At 41.3% G+C, this 17021-nt stretch overlaps 1 long non-coding RNA gene and 1 other non-coding gene across 2 annotated transcripts; both read right to left on the reverse strand.

The window, feature by feature from the left end:
- Positions 1-2235: 2235 nt before the first annotated feature.
- Positions 2236-16191, reverse strand: LOC138297214 (uncharacterized). Its single transcript, XR_011203937.1, has 3 exons — positions 16078-16191; positions 2641-2986; positions 2236-2372 (listed from the first exon to the last, which is right to left on the reverse strand). It is a non-coding gene; the product is annotated as an uncharacterized lncRNA (long non-coding RNA).
- Positions 16192-16487: 296 nt separating this feature from the next.
- Positions 16488-16572, reverse strand: TRNAY-GUA (transfer RNA tyrosine (anticodon GUA)). Its single transcript is given in 2 exon segments — positions 16488-16523; positions 16536-16572. It is a non-coding gene; the product is annotated as a tRNA-Tyr (tRNA).
- Positions 16573-17021: the final 449 nt, after the last annotated feature.

The raw sequence follows: 17021 nt of genomic DNA on the forward strand, positions 1-17021 counted from the left end.
TGGTGGACACACAGCTGATTGACGTGTCCTGGGTACGGAGGTATGGGCCCGCTGGGTGGGTGCTGTGCTGGTGTTTCCAGAGGGTCGAAGGTCTGTGTTGGGCTGTGCCTGTGCGAGGGGAACCGCCTGTCCCGAGGCCCACAATGGTCCGGGCTGGTCATCTGGATCCAGTTGGCCAGAGCTGCTGTCATCAGTGTGGGCCTCTTCTGTGGGTGGGGTAGAGATGTCTGGACCCTCCTGTCTGGTGACGTTGGGTAGTGGTCCTGCAGGGGTGTAAAAGCATGATTATTGCATCTGTGTGTGTCATGGTGTGCAATGGGTGGGTGAGCGTGTACCCCAGTGCTAGCATTCCTGTGTGGGGGCTTGTGTGATGATGGTTGGGGGGGTGTTATGGGTATGTGCAGTGGGCATGCTGTAGTGAGGGGTGTCCATGCTTTGTTTTTGCATGCGGGGCTTGGTGTTGGGATGTGTGGTTTGTGTTATTAGTACATTAGTGAGGAGTTGGAGTGATAGGGGAGGGGGTGAGGGTGGGGGTCTGTGATAGCATGCAGGTAGGGTGGGGGATATGATAGTTAAGATTTGACTTACCAGAGTCCATTCCTCCACCGACTCCTCCGAGGCCCTCAGGATGCATAATGGTCAAGACCTGCTCTTCCCATGTTGTTAGTTCTGGGGGAGGAGGTGGGGGTCCGCCGCCAGTCCGCTGAACCGCCTGGTGGTGTCTGGAGACCGCGGAACGCACCTCCCCCCGTAGGTCGTTCCACCTCTTCCTGATGTCGTCCCGATTTCTTGGGTGCTGTCCCACTGCGTTGACCCTGTCGACTATTCTTCGCCATAGCTCCATCTTCCTAGCTATGGAGGTGTGCTGCACCTGTGATCCAAATAGCTGTGGCTCTACCCGTACGATTTGCTCCACCATGACCCTGAGCTCCTCCTCGGAGAACCTGGGGTGTCTTTGCCGTGCCATGGGGTGGTGTAGGTGATGTGTGGGGTGGTGTATGTGGTGATGAGTGTGGTGATGTGTAGTGGTGTGTGGTGTTTTGTGCGTGGAAGTAGTGTGGGTGATGGTGTTGTGTGCCTCGGTGTGGTGGGGTTGTCTATGCTGTGCAGTCTCCCTGGCCTTTAAAATCATTTTTGGTCGTAGGGGTTTGTGGGTGATGTGGGTGTGTGTTTTATATTGTGTTGGGTGTGTGGGAGTGGTGTTTGTATGTGTATCAGGTGTGTGTATTTGGAATTGTCCAATGTGGCGGTGTTTTGGAGATGTGTGTGTATTTTGAGCGTGGCGGTGTGTACCGCCAATGGAATACCGCGGTTGAAAGTCCGCCTCGTGGATTCGTGTGTCGTGATAGCATGGGCGTGTTTCTGTTGGCGTGACGGTGGAGGTTTTGTTTTCGCCAGTTTATCACTGACCTTTGGTGTGGCGGACTTGTGTGGGTGTCTGAATTTCGGCGGATTCCGAGATGTGGGTCATAATAGCTGTGGCGGATTTCCGCGGCGGTGTATTGGCGGTCTTCTGCACGGCGGTAAGCGGCTTTTACCGCCAATGTTGTAATGAGGGGCTAAATCTTTCACCCCACCAGGGCACAAGTCACATCTGGGCTTATGTGGGGAAAGATGATATACCCATAATTTTTCCTTAAAAAAACATTAATAGGAACTCTGTTGGCTTAAACAGGCTGAATGTCTTCCTTGAGAAATCTATTCATTCTTTCCACTGGACCATTTGTAGTTTGTGAGTATAAAGCTACCCTCAAATGTCTGATGTGAAAGCGATCAATAAATTCCTTCAGCTGTAAGGAAGTAAAATGTGTCCCATTATCGGTGACTAACTCCCTGGGAGGTTCTTCAATGGCAAAACTTTTCTGAAGAAATTTTGCAACAGTTTCAGTATTGGTGATTGGAACAAATTCAAAGTAAACCCACTTTGAAAAATAATCTATTAAAATTACGAAAAATATTTTGTCTGATGGTAACAATTAAAATAGACCTACAAAATCCAATGCAACTTTAGTCCACGCATCATTAGGAAGTGATACTGAATGACGGGGCGTTTGGTGAGTGACCCAGTGCTTATCACAGAGTAAACACATATTACATTTAGATATCCAATCCGTAACCTGAGAGACTAAGGAAGGCCAACAAAAGAACTGTTTCAAATTTTTACATGTGGCCCTGTCACATGGGCAGGCAAATGGCTTCATAGATGGATAAATGAAGTACTCTACGCCTTGTTTGGTTACTTATGGGTCTCTTTATTTTCTCTATGTACGGCTAATGCTTTGCTCCTTTGTGGCTTGGTTCATAATGGTCCTCTCTGTTCTTCCTCACCCTTCTAGTCGTGACCAGACTGGACCACTGTGGTTGTCAAGCCCCTCGGATAGAAGAAGAAAGGACTACAGGTAAGTGTATACTCTTTAGTTTTGTCTTATTTTTATAGGGGTGGGTGTGAGGGAGATAATCACAGTTTTCACTATTCCATCACCGTGTTGTCATGCTTGTTTCTTTTACTTAAAAATGTACCATGCAAGGCTCGTTCCTATCTTCCAAATAGGAAGAGGAGCCTGTCTCTCAGACAGGTGTCCCCTCTTCACAACTACCTGTTTTCCACCCTCCCACTTGTCCTGGCAGACGCCCACGTACCTGGGTTAGCCACACTCCTCTGGGAGCTGGCGGGCGACACAAGGGGACAGTGGCATCCTGGCTTACTCCACCAACTCTCGTCCGGTTCCCTGGAAATTTCTGACAGGACGTTGGAGCCTCCCGAGTCATCCTGTGTCAGTCGGTCTGGTCCTATGCCGGTCTCCGATGGTGTCTCCGTTTGGTGCTCCTCTCTCCCTCTCTTGTCAGCACTCCTCCCTTCCGGGTTCGTCGTCCTTCCTACTTCCGGCCACCATTCACCTGGGGGCTGATCAGTGTCATACTCAAGGCCATGCCCATCCTCATGTCTCTCTGTAGATGTCTTAAAGGGACAGACGTCCCATGTAGTCTGTGAGAAAAAGACAGGCGCATCTTGTGTTGCAGAAGGAGAAGGGAAGGGCCAGGGTAAAACCTAATCTAAGCTGACATTATCCCCGTCACACACCCCCACCCCAGGATTTTTTCGCTTGGGGAGAATGGGAAAACAAGAGAGGTAGTCAGTGTTACCCTCATCCCTACCCTTCCTATGGCGGACCTCAAACCTGAAGGGCGGCAAACATAAAACCACCTCAGGACACGGTCATTGTTCCCTTTGTTACGTTGAAGCCGAGTGAGGGGAGCGTGATTGGTGTACAGTACAAAAGACCTGCCCTCTAGATAGTAGCCCAGCTTCTCAATACTCCATTTCAGGGCCAAACACTGTTTTTCTATGGTGGGTTACACCTTTTCACGAGGGAACGGCTTCCTACTAATATAGAGAAGAGGTCTCTCTTGCCCCTCAGCATCCAACTGTGACAAAACAGCACCAATGCCCACATCTGAAGCATCTGTTTGTAGAAAAAAGGGTTTACTAAAGTCAGGAGACAATAGTACCAGAACAGTAGTAAGAGCATTCTTCAAATCCTGGAAGGCTTCGAGGGCAGTAGCTGAGAGGGTTTTTAAAGATAGATGGAGATACCAGTTTCTTAATAAGTCTGTAAGGGAAGCTGATCGTTCGGAGAAGCAGGGGATAAATCTCCTATAATATCCTTGGAGACCGAGAAATGCTCGCATCTCCCTTTTTGTTTTGGGAAAAGGAGTTTCTGTTATGGCTTTTATCTTCTCTTTTTGGGTTTCGATCACCCCGTCTCCAAGGATATAACCCAGATATTTTACTTTATGGTGTGCAAATCTGGACTTTTTTGCATTGATATAGAGGTGGGCCTGTTGTAATTCCAATAGAACTGACCTAAAATGGTCAAGGTGTTCTGGCCATGTCTTGTAGTATACCACTATATCATCCAGGTAAGCTGCTGACTATCCCTGGTGTTTTGCTAGTAGGCTGTTCATTAGTCTCTGGAAGGTGGCAGGGGCCCCATGTAACCCAAAGAGAAGGACAGTGAATAGTACAACCTATTAGATGTAGGAAAGGCTGTTTTCTCTTGGTCAGTTGGGTTTTTACGGCATCTGCCAATAGTTTTAGTCAAGTCGATACTGCTTATGTAGTGTGCTTCCCCAAGCCTCTCATTCATCCCGTCTACTCTAGGTAAGGGGTATCCATACAGTTTGGAGACTCTGTTCACAGCCCAGACGTCAATACAAAACCGTAGACAAGTACTATAGGCAAACACCATTTTCTTTTGGATGGGACAATGACCCCCTCACCTCCATTTTAAGCATTTGTGTGACTTCTGCCTGGAGGTCAAGATGCCTTGCTTCAGGAATACGATATGGCCATTGCTTGATCACAGTCCCCTCCTGGGTCAGTATGGAATACATAGCGAGTTTAGTCCTACCAGGCAGATCTGAAAAAAATTCCGTATAATCTGATAGAACTGTCAGAAGTTTGTCCTTTTTATCTTTGCATAGGAAATTATTGATGTCGGAGTCACTTGTATTGGATGTTATCTCCTCTACGGAGTTCACCATTGGTACAGTCTTGGGAGGAGGTCCTAACCATTTTTTAGGATGTTAATGTGATATAACTGTTTTTTGTATTGGAGAAGGAGTAGCCGGTAGGTGACTCTTGCTACTCTCTTTACTATCTCATAGGGTCCTTGCCACTCCTTTTTTATTTTGGCAGCGGTATTGGGTAGAAGGATCAGAGCCCAATCGCCTACAGTGAGTTCCCTCCACCGTTAACCCTTGTCATAGAAATACTTCTGTCTTTGTTGGGATTTCTCTAGGTTTTCACGGGCTAGTGCTCTTAGGTCCATATTTATACTTTTTTGCGCTGCATTTGCGCCTTTTTTTACGCAAAAGCGGCGCAAACTTATGAAATACAATTGTATTTTGTAAGTTTGCGCTGCTTTTGTGTAAAAAAGCGGCGCAAATGCGACGCTAAAAAAGTATAAATATGGGCCTTAGTTTCCCTAACCGGGATTTGAGCTGTCTAGTGTACTCCAAAATAGGGTAAAACCTCATCTAAGTTGACATTATCCCAGTCACAGGCCCCCACATGTAAATGACTCTGGTGTGCAGTTTCAATCAGTTTGAGTCTAACAGTAGATGGTAGAACTACAACATCATTATGTCACAGCAGATCTTCTACAATGGAGAGTTCACTTCGCACTTGAGAAAAGGGTTTGAGTGGATTAGGTAAAGATCTATTTTTAGGCCAGCCTTTTCTGATAAAGTTCATAACTACTTTCATGGCAGACATAAATTCCTCTTGAGATACTACACCCTAAGAACTCAAAAGCTCATCTAACGTGGCCACCACAGACTCTTCATCGACAAGATCCTGAGACTGTTGAACATCCTGCAAAGGCATTCTAGAGAGGCCATCAACCCTCAAATTCTTGCCCTCAGGAATATAATTAATTTTAAAGTTGTATTCCTGCAGGCGAAAAAGAAGTGTGACTAGCCTAGCTGACGCCCTACCAGTGCTGTTGCCATTAAGTGAACTAATAAGAAGCTTGTGATCTGTGTACGATTCAAAATATGTGCCCCAGAGAAATGTTTTAAACTTCTCAATTGCCCATGAACAAGCTAACACTTCTTTCGCAATCGCACTATAGTGAGGTTCCAGCAGTTTCAATGAGCGAGAAGCGAAGGCAACTGTGTGTTCTTCGCCACTGGAAATTTGGATAAGACAGCTCCTAGTCCTACTTGGCTGGCGTCAACTGTAATAATGCACTTATCTCCAGGGATAATGCTGGTTCTTCAATAAACAATTTCTCAACACTTGAAAATGCTTGACCTGCAGAGTCATCCCAAATAAATTGTACCCCTTTGTGAAGTTGTTTACAAAGAGTTTGAACAATCAAGGCATATCCTTGTATGAAACATGAGTAATATTCACTCATACCAAGAAAGGATCTCAGTGTGTCTTTATCTTTCGGTGGTTGTACATCCTGTATGGCTTGAACTAAAGAAAAAAGCTTTGGTGTAATGCCTGTAAATGAAATATGATGACCAAGATAGTCAAGCTCTTGCTTCAACAAACAACATTATTCTGGTTTGTGGGTAATGCCAATCTCCTTAAACACCTCCAACACTTTTGTGAGAATGGCGTTGTGTTCTGCAATCATTTTAGCACAAATTAGGACATTATCTTGGAAAGCAGCGGTCCGGGCTTCACATTACGACTGTGGCAGAGCTGCCATGGCCCGACTGCTGGCACCGTCAGGTTGCCGCCAGTCAACACCCTGGCAGTGCCAGCGATCTTAATCCGACAGGCAGCGCTGCCCTGGGGATTACGAGTCCCCTCTCTGCCGGCTTTTGCGTGGCGGTCCCTCCGCCATGCAAAGGCTGGCGGAGACGGAGTGCCGTCATCCATGCATGGGCAGTGCAGGGGCCCCCATGGACAGCCCCATCACGCTTTTCACTGCCCGAATTATGGGCAGTAAAAAGTGTAACGGGTGCTGCTGCACCCGACGCACCGCAACATTGCCGCTGGATCAATTACGAGCCGGTGTCAATGTTGTGGTGAGTATTCCACTGGGCCAGCCGGTGGAAATGCTGTTTCCGCCCGCTGGCCCATCAAAAAACTCATAATAGGGCCGGCGGGCAGATAACCGGAGTGGCGGTTTTCCGCCTGAAAGAGTTTCGAAATGAAGCCCAATGTCTTGAATTGTACGGCTTATAGGCAGTCAGAACCAGAAGTGAGAAAAACTTGGCACCACCAATGTTCGCCAACAATTCATTTATCTTTGGTGAAGAATGGCAATCTACAATTATGTTTTTATTTAGGGTGCGCATTCTTTTTTAGAACTATCACAATGGGACTTACCCAGTCAGGTGAGTCTTCGTGAGTAATGACATCCTCCTTTACCAGCTCATCAAGGGGACTTGATAAAGACTAGAGCTCTGGTCTCACATACAAAGGCACCGGCCTTGCTTTATGGGCCACAGGTTCTTTCTTAGCTTTATTTTGGATTCATATTTATATATGATACCAATTTTACTATTAAAAACTTCTGGAAATCTTTGAATAATTTCTTTGATCAAATTTTCGTTATTGTCAACAACTATTGCAGCTAAAAAGTAATTTACAACAACAGGATTCTCAGATCCAGGAACAAGCATCAAACCCAACTTTGCTAGATCTTTCCAGCCCACAGTATGGTTACTTCTTTCAGCCACATACATTTTTGTCATAGTATCTCGACCCAAACACTGTATTTTGTCAACAAAGAGACAAATCATGTGTATGTCCTGATTACCATAAGCTTTTGGTGAAACATCAGGAAGACTGAGACTGAGGGGCCTGCTTTTGGCCCAATTGTGATCATAGAGTGCCTCTGAAATTATTGTGATGGTCGCACTACAGTCAGCAATCATGTTTAGAGTGACTTCTCCAATGCACAAATCACACATAGGGTCGTTAACTGATTTTACACCTTTGCCATCTAAATCAAGTGTAAGCACTACCTTCGACAAGTCATGTGAACATTCTTATGTAACAAAAGCAATGTCCACAGAACTCACTCGAACAGTGTCCTTCATAAGTTTTCAAACTCCTTGAAAATGTCCTACTTTGTCACAGTTATTGCACCTTTTTTCCCACAGCTGGGCAAGAAGTATCATTGCTGATATGTGTTTTGGAACCACATCTGAAGAACAATGTTATGTTTCTTTTTTGGGAAAAGGTATTTCTCTCCCTGGAAGACAAAGCAATAACATTAACTGTATCGGATATATGTACAGCATTCAAAGATTAAGATGTGGTTTTGCCTGTTATGGCTTTACTTGAGATAGAACACTCTATAGCTTTTGCTATATCTAACGCCTCAAGTAAGGTTGGGTCACGACAACTGAGTAGGCGTTCTTGTATTTTCTTTGCATTGCAGCTGTATACAAATTGGTCTTTAATGTATGTGTCTATAGCGGCACCAAAGTTACGATTCTCAGTCAAATTCCTAAGCGCAGAAATATACTCTTTAATTGACTCCTCTTGTGTTTGCTTCCTTTTGAAAAAATTAAAACTTTCGAGAAGTACAGTTGGCTGCTCTGTGAATTTATTCTTCAATCTGGTAATCGATTCAGTGTACTCGTTCAGGTCACCAACATCCTGCACTGGTCCTATAATAGGTAAGTTGTCAAAGATTTGCTGTTCTTCCACCTCCATATTACTAAAAAGGAGAGCTGCTTTCCGTTTTGGTGAAATCCTCTCAGCAGTTATCGTAATTAAATAGTTTTAAAAAGACCTGACCCATTTGTTCTAATGAAGTGGTGATTTTTCAGGAGTCTGGAGAAAGGGTTGAATTTGCATAAACTGTAGTATGCCTGTCAGTTTTAGAGTTAATGTATGGCGTTTTAATCAAAATTGTAAAAGTTGTAAATAATCTTTTTGCCTGGTTTAATATTGAATTAACTTACGATTATTATCAGTTACAACAGGCAATATCATGCACTCTAAAATTATCAGTCGCATTATGGTTGTCAGACAAGTATCAACAAGCTACTAATACTCAGTGCTGCATTTTGTTTTAAAATACCTTTGACACTGGGGGTGTGGCTAGGATGCCACCTAAGATGGCTGCCTGACTGTGGAGCTCCGTGCCGCCTCGGAACTTCAGGAGGCTTTTCCCAAATTTTGCCAGTTCAATGGATCGCCCCAAGACATGAACATTGGATGGAATGATGCCTGCAATTACTTTTATTGTTTTTAAAGTGCGTTCAAGGTATTTCTGACCTTAGAAATCGCAGTTTTGTTGCCTGAGAGACTCTGGCCACCATTTTGTTTTCCTCACTGTGTTGTTTTTATTTTTCTATCACTTCAAGAATGTCTTTTTCATTATTTAACACTCTGACATTCATGGTCCTTCATCATTTTTTTAATGTTTTTTACATTTATAATGGATATTTAAAGGATGGATACTTATTTCTCCGATTTGTCTTGGATTTACACTATGCATTTTTGGAGGAATGATTATTTTTGGTTAACTTTGGCCTTTTCTCTTAGAACTGAGTCAGGGGTCTTGTTGGTTTGTCTTTTATGTCATTTGCTTCAGATTTTTTCAATATTTGACATTTATCTGGAAAAAACAAGAAATTGTTGCAACATAATAACGCTCCCTCAAATTGTGTCTTGGGTTTGGATAACCCTTATATGATTCCTTTGATGGAGGCTTCAATTTCTCCTGCTGACATGGCTCAAGCGAATTCTCTTCGTCCAACAGCTTCTACACTTCTACCCTCGTAGTCGTCATTATAGTCTTTGGCAAATAAAAGACATAAACATGATCTTCCTTCCCCTCCAAAGTCTACATCTCCGGTTTCTCTTGACAATATACTGGAGGAGATCAGGGCCTTACGGCCATTTATTGAGGAAACTAGTGCTCAAATTCAAAATTTGGACAATAAATGGTCCTCTATGGAGTCTAAGATGAGCTTGGTGGAACAAAATGTCAGCTCTTTGCAGGAATCCGCTTCTCGAATTGCATCTCTAAAGAAAGATGCCTCAGCATTGAAGAAACATGCTGAAGATATTGAGAATAGAAATAGACTCAATAATTTACATTTATATGGTCTTCCAGAGAACATTGAAGGTGGAGATCCAGTTTTTTTCTTCACTTCTTTTCTACCAAAACTGCTGGATCTACCTTCAGCTTCTACTTTGAATATTCAGCGAGCCCATCGGTTGGCCCCCAACTCACTTCTTCCTCAGCCCCAACAAAACCTTGGGGTGTGATCATTTTATTTTTGAAGTTCACAGATCTTTTACAAGTTTTAAATGCTGCCAAAATGAAAAAGCAACTTATATGGTCCGGAGCGAAATTATTTTTGACCCAAGATGTGTCTTCTGCCACTGCTAAATGTAGAAAGGAATTTATTGATCTTCGTCCTGCATTGAGGTCTTTAGGGGCAAGATATGCTTTGTTTCATCCTTGCACTTTCAAAGTCACTTTCCAGAATAACTCATCCTCTTTTGAAGATCCTGCAGGTCTCAGAAAATGTATCCATTCTCATTCAACAGACTGGATGGACATTGCAGGCCCCTCAACTTCAAGATGACTTGATTGTTGAATCTAATTGTCTTTATTCTTGATCCATATGTTTTAGATTAATACATATTAATGTTTATTGCTGATTCAACATATTTATTTATTCTCTTTACAGAACATTGTGGTCTCTCATGTCTTCGTGTCCCGTATGCTCCCATGTAAAGTCCTGGTGTGGTCCGTTCTTCGTGTTGGTCGTACTGTCTTCTGTGTGTTACCACTCCCCATTTCCTTCTTGTTTCCTATAAGGTACATTGTTCAGTCGTCGTTGACATGTACTGTCATCTCTCATTGTATCCGATTCCCTTTTCTTCGCTTCTTCTCTTTTCTTTTTCTTATTTCCTGTATTCTTCTCTTTTTCCTATTCCTGAAATCTTCATTTTTGTCTTCATTTACAATTTTTGCATTTTTGAAGGTTGTGTAGTTTTATCTTTGTTCCCTGTCGGTTACATTCAGAGTAATATCCTGGAATGTGAAAGGATTCGTTAATCCTGTGAAAAGACAGAGACTCTTATCTCACCTTGCCTCTTACAATCCAGATTTAGTGCTTTTGCAAGAGACTCATCTTACAGAAAAGGAGGCTTTAAAACTCATGCGAAATTGGGTGGGATCAGTTTTTGTTTCTCCCACCTCTACCAAGAAAAATGGAGTAGTTGTTCTATGTCACAAAAAGTTGAATTGTATTGTTGTGTCTCAAGAAAATTACTCTGAAGGTAGATGGTTGTGTGTAAAATTACTTATAAATGATATTCCGTCAACTGTTCTCATTGTATATGGGCCAACTTAACTAAGAAATGTCTTCAACATAAAGATGAGTTTTTTATTTTAGGTGGTGATTGTAATCAGATTATGGACCCTTGTATGGACCGAAGGTCTCAAATTCGTTTTCTTCCAAATAAGTCTCATAAGCAATTCCACTCCACCATTTCCCAGAATTCTTTAGCTGATGCATGGAGATTATGTACTTTTCAAGAGTATTCATTTTATTCCCCCCATATGGTTCTCTTTCTTGCCTAGATTATATTTTTCTTAGCAACTCACAAACCCAGAACCTTATCTCCGACTCTATTGAACCTATAGTCATCTCTGACCATGCCCCTGGTGTTGCCGATTTAGATCTGGTTCAATCACAGTCCAAGTCTCCTAGATGAAGATTCAATAAAGCTCTTTTGTTGGATCCAAACTTTTCCTCTTCTTTTGTCTCTTTCACTAATGAGTTATTTTTATTTAATACCACTTCTGACACGTCTCCCCAATTGATTTGGGACTCCTTTAAAGCCTCAGGTCGTGGTTTTATCATAGATTTTGTCTCAAAGTAAAATAATTTTTTTGCTCACCAGCAGAAAGTCTTATTATCTAATATTAAACGTTTAGAACATACATTTTATTCCTCAGCTTTAGACTCTTTGTTACTAGTTCAGGTCAAATGAGCTTTTACTCTGTATTTTTACGTAGTAGTGCCCGTTATTATGGTGGTCGTAATAGATCAGGGAAACTTTTAGTCAATTATTTGAAAATACGTAAGGAGTTATCTTTTATTGAATCTATGCAATCATCAGATGGGAGATTTTATTTAAAGAGGGGGACATTTTAACTGAATTCACGAAATTATACAAAAATGTATATACTTCGGAACATCCCATTCATTCTACTTCTATTGATTGCTATCTTAACTCTGTTTCTCCTCCTTCTCAGCCTTTATTGAATTTTGATCTTCTTGAAGCTGATTTATCAATTACAGAATTACTCAAAGCCCTTAACTAGATGAAAAAAGGGAAGTCACCTGGCCCAGATGGGTTTACTGTAGAATTATATCTACATTTTTCCCATCTTTTGATGCCTAAACTTTTACAACTCTTTCAAATTGTTTTTCCTTACTGGCAAGGCTGGGGGTACTTTTCAGGAAACTACTATCTGCCTAATACATAAAGATGGACGAGATCCTACACAATGTAAGAACTATCGCCCTATATCTCTTGTTAATGTAGATTATAAAATATTTGCCAAATTACTAGCCCTTCGTATTGAATCCTTTTTCCCCAAATTAATTGGTAAAGAACAATGTGGTTTTGTTAAAGGTAGATTAACTTCAGATAATTATCGTTTATTTTTTAATGTATTAAATAAAGCAGCCTTTCTTTCATATTCTCTTAAAGCTATTTCTATAGATGCTGAAAAAGCCTTCGACAGAGTAAGCTGGTCTTTTTTATTCAAAGTTTTGAATTAGTATGGCTTTGGACCCAAAATTATATCTCTTATTTCCTTGCTTTACACAGATCCTCAGGCTGCAGTATTAATTAACAGTTGTGTATCTAACTATTTTTCCTTGCAGTGAGGGGTTCGTCAAGAGTATCCTTTATTGCCTCGTTTATTTGTTTTAGTCCTTGAACCTTTCCTCTTTTGTATCCGTAAATACGCCTCTATATCAGGTTTCCAGTATGGTGATAAACATTTAAAACTATCTGCTTATGCTGATGACATTCTTCTTTTCCTTTCTAATCCTGATATTTCTATACCTACTTTACTTAAAGAACTTTAAAGTTTTTCATCTGTCTCTGGTTATAAAATTAATTCAGAGAAGACCCGAATTATGCGTTTTACAAATTTTTTTACTAAGCATTCCTTTGACTCCACTGGGTTTCATTGAAATAATTCTAAAATTAAATATTTGAGCATTTGGTTTACTGGAATCCTCTTTATATATTGTGGTGGGGTTGCATGGATTTTATTAAAATGATGATTATTCCCATTGTTTTATACATTTTATCTATGACTCCAGTTCATATACCAGACATTTGCTCTAAAAGAAATTGACTCACTTCTCTCCAAATTCCTCTGGAATAAGAAAACATCTTGAATTTCTCTTTCACCTCTTAAACAAGCTAAGGATATTGGAGGGGTGAACGTTCCAGATTTTCGGACTTATCATAAAGCTTTTTATTTGAAACAAGGTACCAAATGGGTTTCTTCAGCTCCCTCTCTTTTTACTCCATTGTGGCTTGACACTGAACTAGCATTACTTGTACCTTTCTCTAGTAAAGTAATTTTAGCGTTTTCTTAAAAAAATACCATAAGTTCCTCACCGCTTTTTAAACATACCTGCTGTTTATTGAGTCCTTATTATCAAAGAAAAATCTCATCTAGAGTCACCTTTTTGCAATCTCCACTTTGGTATAATAAACTCATAACTATTAATAATAGACCCTTATATTGGAAATCTTGTCGAACTAGGGGAATTATCTGGGTTCAAGATCTTTTTGATAGCCTCAATCCTCGTTCCTTTCTTCAATTCCAAGTGATTTTTGACTGTCCTCGATCATTTTTACACAAATTTTCAATCCTTGTGAAGACAGTTTTAGACATTTTCTGTTCGCTCCTATTAGAATTCACACCTCATTCCCCTTCTCCCCCCTGGATTCACTTTTTCATTTGTTATCTCTTAACCCTAAAGCATCTTTTATATACAAATATTTTCAATCAACTGATCCTTTCCGTCCTAAAGCCAAAGTAGAACTTTCTTGGGAAGCTGATTTGCGTTGTGATTGGACCATTCTTTTCTGGAACAAAATATGTTCCAGAATCTTTAACATTTCAAGATCGGCCTTTACCACTCAACCTATGTTTTTACTTTATCATAGGCTATATCATTCACCAACATCCCTAGCCAAATTTGGTATCATGTCTAGTCCTGCCATTACTCGAAAGGTGATTTGCTTTATATCCTTTTTTTATGTCCCCCTACTGCCATTTTTGGGCAAAAAGTCTGGGTCCAACTCTCAGTTATTTTTAGAATAAAATGCTCCATGACAATAATCTCAATTTGTTTAGGTAGTCTTTCAGATCAAATTGAATTACATGCCCATGACAAAATATTATTTGATCTTATGTTGGCTTTAGCTTTTCAACAAGTTACAATTAACTGGAAATCCTCCTCTAGCATATCCTTTTCAGCTTGGTGGAATAATGTTTGCCATTATCATTGTTTAGATACTATTTTTGATTCTGTTCGTAGACCTCTGGTGGATAGGGATTTGCATTGGTCCACATGAATGAACTTTCTCAATAATAACGTTAAACAATGTGATCAATCCATTAGGTCTGAGAATTTTAAACCACCGTAATTTGTTTATTTATCTCTGCTCTTTTCTCAGTAACATGGTTCTAGTTTTTCTCATTATGCTTATATATTATTATATCTACCTACCTGATCTTCAAATGTTGAATTGCATTCCCCTGCCCCCTTTTATGTCCTTCCGTCTCCCTTTAATTATACAATTGTAAACAGCTTTTCTCTATAAATTGCTGATAAGCTTTGTATTGTTACTATTTCCTGTGTTGATGGAATTTTGCTGGATTATTTTTTGTATTCCATAATAAAGCTGATTAAACAAAACAAATACCTTTGACAACAAATGTAAGTAAATCTGAACAAATTAGGCAGCAATACGATGTCCATTCATTGGTCCTCTCAGTCTTCCGATTATGCAATACTTTACTGAATCACTGTAATGTTCTGTTGTGTATTATGCAATCTTTGTATTGCAAATGGAAGCTGGTCCCTAATCAAGCATGGGCGCCAGACATACAACGTGATTACATCACCTCCTGTCAGCATGGGCAACATGTCATCTTTCCAATGGGATGTTGATCTCAATTAAATATGGCTGACAGATGTACATTTTTCCGTCACTTCCCCTATGTGCAATCTTTACATGCAGCCGAAACCAACGAGCATTCACGTGCCCGAAACACATTCCAATCAAGCTGTCGAGAGGTGCAAATATAACTTAAAATACCTTGTAATTAACAGAGAATAGCTCGGAGGAAACCGGAGAGTTGATCAGCACTTTGGATCGGAGCTGCACGTCTTCTGAGCAGTGTGAGTTGACTGGCGCATCTACTCAGCAATGTGCGGTGCTTCTAAGGGAATGTGACAGCAAATCACATTCAAGTATTTTCCGGACGGTGAACTTCTAAATCATCCTTGTCGCCAAATATGTTGCGTGAGGAAACAATATAAAGAGGCAGCAGTTTGCGTTTTGAGTTTAGTTTACTGCAGACAAAAGAAGCCCATGTCCTGCACCTCCTATCTCCATGAATTCCAAGCTGCAACTAACTAAAGCAGTGGTTGGAAACCACACAGAAGGAATGCCATAGAGGACTCTCAAAAGTAAATCACGTGAGAGACAAATACCTATCACACAAACTAATCGTAATGTGTGTGCGAAACAAAAGGAGGACAAGACATAAGGATATTACAGAAAACAACCATTACAGTATGGGAGGGTGCCCAGTGGAAATCAAAAGCCAACTTTTGACAGGTCTAAGTGGGAAAAATGGGGAGCACACAAAGTACCTCTCACAAGCATGATGTAGAAAATGAAGAAAACGCAATTTCCCTATTAACATTAATTGTAGCTGTTGAACTTTAAAACGGGATACAGGTATAACAACAAACAGGAAAAAAAGCTTAAAAATCAGGACACCCGACCACAGCCTTCTCAAACAAGCATTTGCAATGCAATGGGTTTTGTGTTAGCTCAAGGGAGAGCTATTAGCGTTGTAAATTCCTAAATGGACTTTTCTTGCCACTTGAAAATGAAAAGTAATAGAGTTGACATAAGCAAGCTGATTCAAAGCGCCATGGCTGCCAATGAAAATGAGCGCAAAGGAAAGGCACAAAAGGAAAAAGGAGTTTACTCACAGTGAAACGTATTTGCAATAGTGCAACTATCCATGTATCAGGGTTGGTGTCCAAGGCCCTAACAAAACCTCCCCAAAGAGGGACAAACACAAAGCATTTACCAATGATAAAAAAGGATTTTTGAAAGGCAGGCCTATGACCCAATGATAGTGATGGGCGTGCGGTGGGCGTGGTTAAAAAATCCACAATACTTACAACAGGTCAAAGCGCTTGCGCGCTGGTCCTACAAAGCCACTGCCAATGGAAGCGCGCGAGGCAGCCTCTGCGCACGAGCCCAACACCAAGCGTCACGGTGCGCGTGCTACATACCGGTCAGGTGACGTCACCAGACTTCAAGTGCGGCTCCGAGGGCCTCCCTGCGCACGCGCGAGCCCGGTAGGCATCTTCACGGTGCTCCTCGTGCAAAGAACGGGTCAGGTGACGTCGCCCGACTGTAAGTGCGGCGCGGATGTGCGGGATATCGGCTCAAATCGGGCTTTCTGTGAAAAGTGTAACCACGCGGAAATGTTCTGGGAGGGGATGAGGCTGCACTTTACAAAGTAGTAATACACAGAGAAACAATCAGACGTTAAAAAGACACGAGCGCCCCAGTTTTATTTTAATCGTTATCTGCTGTTTAGGCAGAATTGCTTACTGCTGGTTATATTAATCGAATGCTATACATTTTAATGTTATAGTTACTGTGACTTACTGACATGAAACAAAAATTTGCCAGGACCTCCTTCGAGCCGGATTCGAACCAGCGACCTAAGGATCTCTGTCTCCCACTACAGTCCTCCGCTCTACCAACTGAGCTATCGAAGGCTCCATGATGCTCTGGGGCCACCAATCACATTCATGCACGACCTGCAGAGTCGCACGTGCGTTCTTTGTATCATACCAACTGAAATAAAATCCTAGGACATTACTTACTTTGCCTTTTTAACGTGAAAGTTCTAAAGCTGGCATCAAATATTATGATTCAGCTGATAACATGTTTGGCTTTTTCAATATGAAAATATATCCGTAGTTTTCAATTGGGCCCCCTTAAAAAACATGAAAATTAAATAATTTCTTAGGACTAACTTTACGAAAAATAATTGCAAATAGGAGTATTATATGAAAATGATAATGTCATTAATGTATTATATTGTAAATAGGAGTAATTTACACCGTTTGAAAAACTTAAAAAACAGATGCACCTTTTTAGGAATTTTAAAATGTTTTAAAGTGCATTTCCCACTTGTATGCGCACACGGTGACAGCTGAAGGTT

The sequence above is a fragment of the Pleurodeles waltl genome, chromosome 5 (assembly GCF_031143425.1).
Source record: "Pleurodeles waltl isolate 20211129_DDA chromosome 5, aPleWal1.hap1.20221129, whole genome shotgun sequence".
Taxonomy (NCBI): domain Eukaryota; kingdom Metazoa; phylum Chordata; class Amphibia; order Caudata; family Salamandridae; genus Pleurodeles; species Pleurodeles waltl.